The 12640-nt window shown below is 39.6% G+C and overlaps 1 protein-coding gene across 2 annotated transcripts in view; it reads right to left on the bottom strand.

Annotated features, from left to right (window-relative positions):
* Window positions 1-12640, bottom strand: part of EIF2B3 (eukaryotic translation initiation factor 2B, subunit 3 gamma, 58kDa) — a 101231-nt gene that overhangs the window by 85250 nt on the left and 3341 nt on the right. The window lies entirely within an intron of this gene.

Here is a 12640-nt window from a genome sequence, read left to right as displayed (position 1 = left end):
TGGCTGGGAATTCCCACTCTGTTTTGTAATGTCCTTGACAGCAAGATTCAGAAGAAAATCATTATTTAGTACTTTATTAGCAAACATGAAGCATTTATCTACTGTGCATTCACCCTGCAGCACGAAGTTTCCTGTAGACCAGCACCTTCATAATTCTTCTAAGGACAGAGGGCAGCAGAGGCACAGGACGTCACTCAACTGGAAATCCCCCTGCCATATCTCCTCATTAAAAGATAGAAGAAACTTTTTTAAAAAAAAAATACTGTGTGTAATGTGAAAGAGGCTTCTTCTTTCTTTTTTTTTTAAAAAAAAAAAAAAAAAGAAAGAAAAAAAAATAAAAGGAAAAGTCTATTGCAGGAGCCAAGGGAGTCTCTTGTAATTTCTTGGATGGCCCTGAATTCATCAGGTGAGGATATCTTAAGGCAATGTGAATGCCTTCACATACGTAACCTGTCAGCATCACTGTTTATCTTCTCAAAGAAAGCTGAAAGAAAGATGCCAGAAGCTGGGGAGGAGACTTAACCCCAGTCCTATCACATGGCTCATCCTATGTGCTGTATCAGATGGGATCACACAATGAAAACACCATTTTAGATTATCTTTGTATCTGAAGAGCTACCATCCAAAATCAATATTTTTTAATTTGCATACATACAAGCTAGGAACAGGAAAGATATTCAAGCCTGGAAGGCATCCTGTCTCCTCCCAGGAGGAAGTCTCATTACCTATTGCTCAAACTGACACATGGGGTGGAAAAGGGTAATTTACAGTTATCAGCAACCAAGAGCAGAAATTTAGAGATGAACACAAGTTCATAAACTTATTAAGAATGTTTTCAAAGCAGGACTTTCATATTATGACACCAAACAGTAAACCTTCTGGTCAGGAACATAAGCTTTGCAACCCACATTCTCCTGTGGTTCCGACTCATGAAATTTTCTCCTACTCATACAGTACTCCAAAAATCATTTTCCCAGCTTCCTCTTCCAACCACACCACCCTTCTTCGCTGGTTTCATTTTCTGTCATATCAAGCACAAGCTGTTTACCCTCCTTTTAATAGCCTATCCCTTCCACCCACCATTCACTTACCAAATCTATTTCTGCCTTACATCAATAAAGGATGCTAGCTCTATTACCTACTTTTATCTGCTAAAGGGCCTGGTTTTAGGCTCTGCTTTTTTTTTTTTTTTTCTTTTTTTTTTTAATAAAAGAAGTCTGCTACTCTTACGCTTACAGAAAACTGACAATTATCAGGCTATCAGTATGCTGGGGCACCAGACTGATACACTAACACATACTATCCTGTCTCGCTCAGCTCTCTCATTTGTCTGAGGTCAGGCATCATCCCCTGGGTTTATGTCCAGACCCTACGCATGCCACAGAGGAGACTTTTTCCCCCATCTAAAGGCATCCAGAAAGCGTGCACCATCACTCATGAGAGCCACGCATCCTAAAGCTCAGGGGAGCACCCCATAACCCAGGTCCTGAATTCAGCAGTTCACAGAGGGTGAGCCTGGCAAACTGAGTTCTCCCCTGGCTCAATGCACTGCACGAACATATCCCTTCTTCCCAGGCAGAAGAACTCCAGAAACAAATGGTACTCTCCTCGTCACTCCTATTCCTGGAAGGCAAGTTTCCAGGACTACCTGGACGGCAGCACTACCAGACCTGCTGTGCAGCTGATCTTGGACTCTGCCTCACATGAACAGAAAGGAGAACGCCGCAGTCGGGCTCCAATCTCAACAGCAGCGGCGCACCAGGCTTGCTGCCAAAGCCCAGAGCTCAAGCCCAGGCTTAACACTTAATGTAAGCAGAGCCTTAGGCAGTCAGGTGCTGTAGTCATACAAACAATAATAATAAAAAGTAGTCCTAATGGAGCTCAACCAGCTCAACTTATTGAAGGGAAAGAAGGCCTTTGCCCACAGCCTGCAGTTACCTAAACAGCAGAAGATCTCTCAGCAACATAACAAAAAGCAGGCATGACCGGATTTAGAGGCTAGAAATCAGTGTTCAATGTAGAAATAAAAGGCAAAGTATTTTAAGAGGGAGAATAAATATCATCCGGAATAAAACATCAAAGGATATGAGACTCTTCATCTACCAGAATGTATGAATAAAGACTTGCTCTCTTTCAGAAGCACTAAGTCATCCGTCCCCATTTTGGGGCTAACAGCCCTAGTTACTGTGTGCAAATTCCCTTACAGACTAGAGGATCATAATGGTTCCTTGCAGTTTCAAACCAGACTATAAATGAAAACCAAGACATATACAGCATGTGTCCTCAGAAATCATTCTGCCATCCCGCAGACAGTATCGGCACGATCTTAAAATTAAAAAAATGGTGGGAAACTCTTTCCAAGGTCAAACCAAGTCATTACACAAAACCCAGTTTCAACTCTGGTCTAACAGAAACCCCAAACACTGATCTGCTCTGCAAAGCACAGGCTCTGTGACACACAGCTCAATGGCATTGCTACTTTGCACTAGCCTGCACAGAACTCAGTGTCAGCTTGCGTAAAACCTGATTAGCTTTGTTCAAATGGGTTTTTTTCCTGTGAAAACTAATCATGCTACGTTAAATAAAAATGCTGTTTTGAACCGTAGATTCCTATACCATCCTCCATGCAATACTCTCCTCTAGCACTTCTCCAATTCTTCTAGTGATATTTGGTCTGCAGGAACTGGTGTTGTAAGAAAAACATTGTGAAAATTTCAGGGCCTCCACTTTTTCCAGCACCATTAGTCTACATCCAGAATTTTCACCATCTTCCCAAAGGAGCTAACAGAATTTATACTGCAGAAGAATGTCTCAATTTGCTTCAAGAAAATCTGTATACACCACTGTTTTTCCCTTTTCAGCACAGAACCAAGCTAGATAACCTACATGGGTTTTCCATTTAATATAACATGACAAAAATGCAAAATTAAATCCCAAGCATCCTACAAGTCTACCGATCTTAATGTCTTTCACCAAACTAACAGTGACAGAAACCCAGTGCTGGACAAAGTGACAGACTCTGGGATAGCCTGTGCTGTTCACAGCATCACCTTTCTATTGTCAGTGTTACACTACTGTACCAGGCTGCAAACACAGACCCAGAGAAAAACCCTCTCTAGCACAGTAACTCCATGGGTTGACCTTTAGCATCTATTCCCTCCCACATTCCCCAGCAACTGGAACTATGTACTTAGGTTAACACATGCAATTGAGTTTGACAATCAACTGCATGTTCTCTGGATGGACACTTACTGAGGAATATCACTTGCAACAGGGTAACTGTGCCAGCTGTACAGTCCACAATTGCCACAAAAAGCCCCAAATGCCTGTGATGGAAGGGCTGTTAAGGTCCAAGCATGGCGAAAACACACAAGTTGAAATCATGCAGGTTAGAAACAAAGTAAAAAGGCTGTGGATAGCAAGGAAGGAATGTTATTCCAGAAAAATGTGCAAATAACCTGTGAATGCCTCCTTGCAAGTATCACCCTACCTGAAGCCAGGGAGTCATTGGGAGCCAAGTGTCATTGGGAAGGGCCAAGGACATTGGAAGTTACAAGCAAAAAACTATTAAAACATCAGACCAGATAGTGACTTAACACTCGAAACAAGGACATCACTGAGGAATACCAAATGGAGCCCTGTGCAACTCCTCCTGCTCTGTGGAGTCTATCAGTGATGCCTTCACACCACCCTTCATGACTTCACCCAAGCATGGGTGACAGTTACGTCTTCAAGGCTCATACATGGCACAAGGCTTTGCCCTCTCCACCGACAACACCAAGGAAAAACAGAGGCTGGAGGACACTGAAGAAATTTTTTTCCCCATACTCTTTATATCTTACTTTCTCTTTGGAAATAAATTTTTCATTTCTTTGAACATTTGTCATACAATGACTTTTGAAAACTATAAACTTGAGTTTGACTTCTTAATATAAAAGGCTTCCTATGCCTGACAAAATTAGTTGTTGATAATAAAAAACATTTAATTCTTCTTTGCCTTCATGTGCCCATGAAAATGTTGCTAAAGCCAAAAAGTGCAAAATATTTTTTGAGATTACCTTTTCTAAAGCTGTAATGTTCCTTCAACACACAGCATAGTAAGTTATTTATACAAGATGACTGTATATGTAAGGAAAATGAGGGATGATTTACAAAACCGAACACTAACTTCTATTTACTCCCCAAAAAAGAAAACTAGTAGTAGCTCAAGAAAACAGGAAAAGATTTTTACCAGGATGCTTTTAAACAAATGACTTCAGTTATACACATATGTGAAGAGCTTACTATGTCTGCAACTAGAATAGGTTGAATTTGTCTAATTCATCAGAAACCACATAGGGTCTAAATGAAAACATATCCTGTAATACAGGAGAAATGCTGACAATTAACTTCTACATGGAAACAAGAGGTATTGGTTAACATAATGAGCACAGACCTTGAGTTGCCAGGAGCGTGAAAAGGATAAGGACATGCAACAATTAAAACTGACAGGCATCTCAGATCTGTCAATGACTCTTCTTGTAAAACACCTAAGGTCTTCACATATTTTTTGCCTGTGTGTATAATGGAAGAAATCCTCTTTATCGGACAATGTACAGAACAGCAAATGCCCTAATAACCACTCTTGATCCTAACCTTCAGAGCTAATTGCCTCATTCAAACTTCTGGTGTTTTAACCCTGATCCATAGGAAACCCTGGCAGCAAAATAATTAATTTAATTAGCTACATTCTTCTAAAGCTGAGTAACTTAGAAAAAAAAAATCAAAACCAAAACAACAAGCAACAACTGTTGAATTCTCTAACTCCTACCCTGCCAGGAAAAATAAAGATCAGAGCAAAGTCCTGAACACATTCATCAAGCACACAGTCAGGCAGCGCTATATCATTCCCCCTAGCAACGTTGCCAGCCTGAGCACCTGCCAGTAAAGCTGCTTTTACCAAGACAATCAGCTGTGCTTTGGGAATGGGACTGGGGCATGCAATCCACAATTAATTCTGCCTAGTGCTTCAATGCTGGCAGCTTTCAGTCAGAGGTAGAGAAGGAAACAAGATGCTACATACCCTGAGAGCTGTCACCTGATATATCTGCTTTTCCCACACAAGACTAACAACATTGTGAAAGGCAGAATAAAAAAAAAACAAAACAAAGCAGCAAGACAGCAGCTTTCATTTTGATTTTAGACACTCAAGTATTTTCTGTCATGTCTGATGAAAAAAAAAAAAGATGAAATTCCTTTTACTATTTCAAAATAGATCAACAGAATATTTAGTTAAGTCTTGCTCAGAGAGAGAGACCCTGGCTTTTACAAATGAATTTCATTTGGTTTTTAATTTCCACTGACAGTACAAAAAATACATTCCTATATATTATGGGGACTGAAGTTTTTCTTTCCATGCACACCAAACTCTGCTCAGCTGTACCAAACAGATTCAGATTCCACCTTCCAGCCATTACAGCAAGCTTACTTACATCATGTGTTTGGAAAGGAGATTTTTCAACAGAGGAAGTGAAGCGCTTAGCCATGCCGTCCAAGACTCCATGGATCAGTGACCCTCAGCAGCATACAGACCACCACCGTGACATCACACTTTCCACAACATGGCTCCCAAAGATGCACATACCGAGAGAATCTGGATTTTCAATCTTTATTTATTTGTTCAAAGAAAGTTGTTTTTTCTTCTTCTTTTTGGTAGCTTTTTAGGGTTTGTTTTGCTTTGCTTTTTAAGAGCTGTATTACTTTCAAATCTTACTTTTTGAAACTGAGAAAACCAGGTGGACCGCCTCCGACAAAACATTTCACATGCAAGCACTCACCAGTGATAGCAGCAGAAGACAAGCTGATTAATTCACACCGTATTAGTCAGGGCTTCCATTAACACAACTAAAGCCTCGTCAAGGAAGGAAAATGTGAAATTGTTCCATTGCTGTTACTCTGCTGGAACACCACATTTTAATCACTGTCTGGAGTATAGTTGAGTGACACAGGGGAGAGAAATTCCTAACAAGATGAAAATAATATAGACTCAGTGAAGACAAATGCTTGATGCAGGCACACCCAATCCACCTCCTGCTCTAGCCTGAAACACAGACTCATGATTTAACCAGGTTTCTCAACCTCCTGCCTGGAGAGGCCCCAGCCTGGGAGGTGGTGCCAAACAGCAGCTGTGTGGGTCCAGTGAAATTTGGCAAAGGAAACAAAATGGTCAAGTATTAGAGATGCCTAAATTTCAGAGGAACCAATTTGTAAACTACAGTGAGACCCTCTGCTTTTTTTTTTTTTTTTTTTGTAAATCAACAACAATCTACAACCCACAAAAAAGTCTGCAGCAGTTTGACGAATGGTACAAGCAGGTCACAGAAACACAGTTCTCAAAGGGGTTTTCCAAGTCAGAGTTCAGTCTCCTGCCATTCCAGGTGTCACATTACTTAGTTTATTTAGAATAAAAACAAACTAAGAAACAAACAAACAAACACAACAAAAAATCAGCTTCTCACTCTAGTATAAAGTTGGGGGATTTTAATCTTGATTACTCCTTCTGGAAGACTGTTTCACAATTCTATTCTGTTCTGATTAACACCTTTGTGTAATTTTCAGCCTATGTTTTCTCATAGCAAATTTAAACCCAATTGCATTCCACTCTATCTTATCTCCTTTTCTGGTGTTTGTTCCACATCTGATGCATTTGACTTCCACACCTGCGAGTATTCCAGGGAAAAAATCTTCCCATTGCCTTAAGCAATATTATTAATTTCTAATCTCTACCCTAAAAAATACTTTACCTGATACATTCTAGTCTTGGGTTTACCTTTCCTTCCTCCATCAGAGTGGCTGCTCACCATCACCACATTTCAACTAGTACATTCCGAGACGCTGCAATTTACTCTCAGGCTCCTAGCTCCTATTACAATTTCTTGTTATTAATCCCCAAAATAATGAGTTCTGTGTTACCAACCAAAGTCTTGACACTACTACTGTGCTATAACATGGCAGGTCATGGCACACATATTTTGCATAATGGTCCTGTGAATCATCCAAAGGAGGTCTACTAAACTACAAGAGAAGGCGTTTAAGAATGGTAGAAGTCAAATAAATGGAGACATAAATCTGGACTGAAGAAGTCACAGAGCAACATACTGGAGGGAATAACCCCACTAAAAAGCTGCAACAGACATACCAGAAGACTTTACATTATGACTTGAAAAAAGCGTGTCCCCAAACACCAGCTACAGAGGAAAAGCCTCCTTAAGTGAGCTAAAGGATTTCATTACATAAAATTTCAAGAGACATCAAAATAAGCTAACTTTAAAAAAGGCAGTCTACTGCCCACAATTATGGGGGGAAAAAAAAAAAAACAACACTGAAAGATGAGCAGCCTACAAAGTAAAACTGCATCATCTCCTACCACAGAATGCGACAGCACTCGCATCTCTTCTCTTGCTAGAAAGTGTATCAGATATCACTACTGAAACTGTCAATACTCTTAGTAATTCCCCTGTTATTCAGCTTAAACTCATCTGAATGCTTCAGTCAGTGTTGCTTACCATTGAAAACCACAAACAAGGATTAGTGATAGTTATTAAGGAGAAAGCAGTTATGGATGATTTTAGAAAAAGAAAACCCACACCTCTTATGGAGAGCCCCTTCCACACTGCTCCAGGCAGTTAGCAAGCTTCGCATGCTAAATAAAAATAAATAAAAACAGGAACATGGTAGTTATCAAATTACACTTTAGCACCTGCTCTGTCATACCTGTAACATCATCCTTAGTTTACAGCAGCATGCTGAACATATTGTTTTACTAAAAATGCCAAGCACTGATCTCATTTAAAAATCCCTTAATCTTGTAGCATAACATGCAAGCCCAATTAAAGACAGCAAGTTTCAGGTTTTCTCATAATCTACAGAAGAGGTATTCAGTCACTCATGCTCAGGGCTAGATTAACCCATCCTTACATCCAAATTATCTGCTCATTTGTCCCTAATGAAAGTTTACCCTTTAAAGAATGTGACTCTTAAGAAAGCAAATTATTTCTTCCCCCTTACAAACTCTACAGGCTCCTTAGTAAAGCATGCAAAGGCTATGTGCCTGCCATGCTTGTAATGGATGAAACAGTGACCAGTAACAGCCTAAGTGACTGAGGAAGTAGGAAAGATATCTTAAAAGAGTAGAATCAGAAAGTGACAGGGAAAAAAATGGATGTGGAAAATGAGATTTCACCAAGAGTTTGATTTACATTTCATTCTAAAAGAAAGTTTTACACCTATGCTAACTAATTTTTTTTGTTTTAATTTCAATCACTTCCTGACAAGAATATTCTTTAATGCAAATAATAGATTAAGACAAGAGCAACATGGCTCCAACCAAAGCAGGAGACTAATACACATGCCCTTCAGGGACAAAGGAAAGCATTGATCCTGGCCTAAAGAGCTCACAGTCTGCTTTTACTAATGTACACTGGATGAGGTAGCATTTACCTATTGCAGTCTTAGAAAGAGAGAGATTACTCTGTTATTTAATCTATTAAAAAAATCATTTTCTGAAGTTTCTAAGTAATTATTGGCAATGATTCTTGAAAACAGACATGAACATGCAGCAATATTTTAAAAGTTTGACATAAAGATACTGGATTGAATAATTGCATGAGAGTACTGCTTTAACAGATTTGGAACCTAAGGATAAAACTGCTTGATTCATTGCCTGTTATAATCCATCAAAGCTGCTCAGTTTATCATAGCTCTTCGTTGTCTTCAAGAGATTTAGTGAAAGGTTTTTTCCACTACTTTGCACAGCTTTTCAAACGCTGACAGGCACACAGCTGAAGGAATCCACGGCAGTGCCTCTTTCTGTGTCCTGTAAGTCTTGCTGGACCTGTCCAACTTCCATGTTGCAGGTAAGGCAATAATTCAAAAAGCACCAAAGTTTTCACCGTTCAAATCACTTCAGAATTACTCTAGTATAATTGTATATGTGAAAAATTGAAAGAAGATTGATGTCAAAAGGATTTTAAAACAAATAAATAAATCAAATTGGTGTTCCTGTAATGAATTTACTCATTAAACTCACACTACTACAGAAGCAGACCACCATCTTCCAAAACATATTAAATTCCTCTACATACCATGCTTTTGCTGAGGCCCCATCTGGAACAGTGGAGCTCTCTTCACGACCAGCGAAGGTCATCAATTGAAATCTACAGGCATGGAAGGCTGGCTTGTTTCTCTGTTTAGGCTAGATCATGAGGTGACAGATCTGTCTCACCAGCACAGATCACAAGGTGACAGAGACCTGTAAACACCCCTACGGTGGGAAAGCTGCAGTTTCAACAAGAGCATTATTATACCATCAACTGTCAGTCTCCACAGTCTATGTTCTGCCATTTCCAATCCTATATATAAATGAGAAAAGAATTAAGCCTTTGCAGCTTCACTTTCATTTTCATATTTTGAAAAGCCATTCACTATCAGTCCTGCAAAAGATGAACACAAAACTAGCAACTTAAAGGGCCAAAAGAATAAAACTGACAGTGATATTAAAAGTATGTCAGATAACAAAGCTGGATGTTAAAACGACAGCCATAAGACACACAGACTATAGCAGGATCCTGAAACCAACGGCATTCTAGGGAAATGCTGGGATTGTCCACAGGAGAGCAACTAAACAATCTGATCAATAGTTGTCACAAAGTCCTTGAACAAATTGTTTTCATACTCCTGTATAAAACAAAACATTTAAGAAATAAATGAGTAACTCCTATACCCACTTTTCTGCTTTTTGACAACATCATTTTAAGTGCTGGATTTAGTGCAAAACATAAGTATTATACTACCCAATCAAAAAATAATGTGAACACAGGTAAAAAAAAAATCTCTTAGCAGTTTCTACTTCGTATGCTGCAAAATGATTGTTCAGTTACTTACATTTAGACCAACACATTGACAAATTGGGGAACTTTTTAAAGACATAATCTAGCACACACTGAAAAAAATCACAACACTTGCCATTCAGTAATTGGACTGCAGCTCTACTGACATTCCTATTTTTGTAGTTTCAGTTTAAAATAGCCTCAAATTGTTTTTAATCTCTTGTCCTGCTGGCTTTTTCAAGGAGGGGAAACAGTGTAAGCACACCATATAGAAAGATGATCTTATGCACAAAATCACGAGAGATTTGAGTCAGATGTCCAGTTTCCAGTACTGTTACAAATCTCTTTAATAATACTCAGTAAATTCCTTCATCTCTTTAAGGCTCACTTCTCAGCTGCAGAGGTGTGAAGGGAAACTGGTTAATGGTGTTAGCTATTCATACACCAGAATTAAAAAAAAAAACCAAACAAAAACACCTCGCCATACAAGTCAATTAAAGAACTAGTGGTAAAGAATGGGCCAAGTTGACACTCAGGCCTAGTGAACCCAGAAAGTAGAACTTATGAGACCAAGTATCTCTGTTTCTCATTACTGCTCTAGCAGGTGCCTTTAGAAATCAAGTTGAACATATTTTTGTTGTGTGAAGGATCCAAGAAAAGGATACATTCAGACTTGCAATGAACATAAAAACCCTAATGAAGCTTGTAAATCAGGCTGAGACAGACAATAATAACAGGAAGAGTTCCAGTAGAGCAAAGAGCATGCATCTATTCTATCAATTCTTGAAGTAAAGATGACAAAAAATCCTGTGTGCGTAGAGTGGGCAAACAGCAAACAAAAACTCAAACAGGCTTCCTTTCCTCTCATGAACTTCTGAACAACCAGGAGAGAAAAGACTTGTGGAGTCGGCTGGTTGTTACTGTGAACCAAGACAGTGTCAACCTTACCCGCCCTCAAAACTGACAGCACCAAAAAGCAATAAAACAGTAAAAACTACCTCCCCTCAGCCCTTACAGGCTTTGCACAGATGTATTCTCATGCTACTAATGAACGCAATTCTGTAAATCTAACGTCGGCATCTAAACTTTACAGTATCAAACTTTATTAACCAAGGTGTAACAGCAAAAAGGCCTGTTATCGCAGGCACAGCAGGCAGCAATGCTGTGCTGATGGAGCTCCCTCAGTCAAATGTCAGACAAGACAGCAAGTCATGAGATTTTATGCTTTAGAGTTATTCAACATTTATGCGCATCTCAGGATTTGTGATGGGCAGTTCAGCTAGCCTTAGATGTATTTCTTACCGTACATTCATAATCCTGGCTTTACTCCATGTCACTTGCACTGCACACAGGCAAGCTGTCCATACTGTGACACGTTACCTTGTTTTTATTGAGCATACTTGCTCTTCTGTTTGTGGGCAATTAACTTAATTTGCGACAAATAAAAGTTTCGGCAACCAGTTTAAACTTCTTGTCAGACTTTTGGCATGGGTTGCAAAAAGCCTGCCAGGAAACTACGGCCACAAGCAGCAGTTGTTTTCACTGGGGCATTCTTTAGTAAGACCCCTCTTCTGCTACACTGTAGACATATCCAACATACTGCAGCTTTTCAGCTACCTCTGCTGTGTAGCCCTCTCACCTATATCACACAGGAGAGAGTATACACTGTAAGAGGTGTACTGGTGGTATGCATTTACTAGAGGAATGACTCCAAAATACACAGTGCAGCAATCTGCTCAAGAACTAAGTATAGGCTTTTTCCAAGTAAGAGACCGCTTTGTCCGTTCTGGCCAGACAAGCAAGACACAGAATATAAAGGGCAGAAGCAATTGCTGCTGTTCATACGCAGCAGCTGACTGAAGGAAAGTTGTCTGTTTTTCAGTACTATCTCACATCTTCTCTAAGCCTTTTTTCTGAAAAACAAAGAGAAGATCAACACCGCCGCCCCTGAAGACACAGTCGAATTTCCTACCCCTGCATGCTTTATTGTTGTCTCCCAGGCCTCCCCCTAAGCAAACTTGCCCGGATTACCAAGAAGAGGGACACCCAGACAGCTGGGCTGATCGCTCTGATTAGGCAATAAAACTGTAAGGCCAGGGTCACAATTTGAAGTGCAAAGATATTTCCTTACTGCATGCATGTATTTACAAAATACTGCCAAACTAAGTTAGGACAGAGCATGATTCTCCACATGACAGAAACGTTCAGTTAAGTTAAACTGGTTTGCTGAATTTGCTTTTCCTCTTTACATGTTCTCTTTGCCCTCTAAATTATTCTTGTCTGTGCATTAATCCTTTACCAAATCTCTCTCATTGTACCACCTAGATACCCACATTTGCCTGGAAAGTTTCATCTTGTCTCAACTGAAGCCTTCCTCTTGAGAGTACACAGCCTGTTATACTGCAATTTATTACCTTCAAAAAGAGCCTGAAGACAGACACCTCAGGACTTAAATGGTCCACTGATGTTCTATTGCAACCTTTATTTAAACAGATGATTTGGCTAAGATGGCCTAAACAGACAGGGAATAAATTAGAAAGATTAAGCGTATAACAATGACAAAAACAAAATTCCATCTGAGATCGCGGTAAGGGCTCCAAGCAGCATTTCTGCATTACATGGGAGTGTTTTAATTGTGCAGCTGGAAATTAAAATTCTATAAACTGGTGTTTTTATAAGAACACATTTGGGCACTGTTTATTGAAGAGCTTACCATATGACCAAGCCAGCAAAAACAAAGGAAAAGCAGAAAACTGAAGCACAGAGCAAGTCGC

The sequence above is a fragment of the Pterocles gutturalis genome, unplaced genomic scaffold (genome assembly GCF_000699245.1).
Source record: "Pterocles gutturalis isolate BGI_N339 unplaced genomic scaffold, ASM69924v1 scaffold22007, whole genome shotgun sequence".
Taxonomy (NCBI): domain Eukaryota; kingdom Metazoa; phylum Chordata; class Aves; order Pterocliformes; family Pteroclidae; genus Pterocles; species Pterocles gutturalis.
Note: the sequence above shows the minus strand (reverse complement) of the source record. Positions and strands in the feature narration are given on the sequence as shown.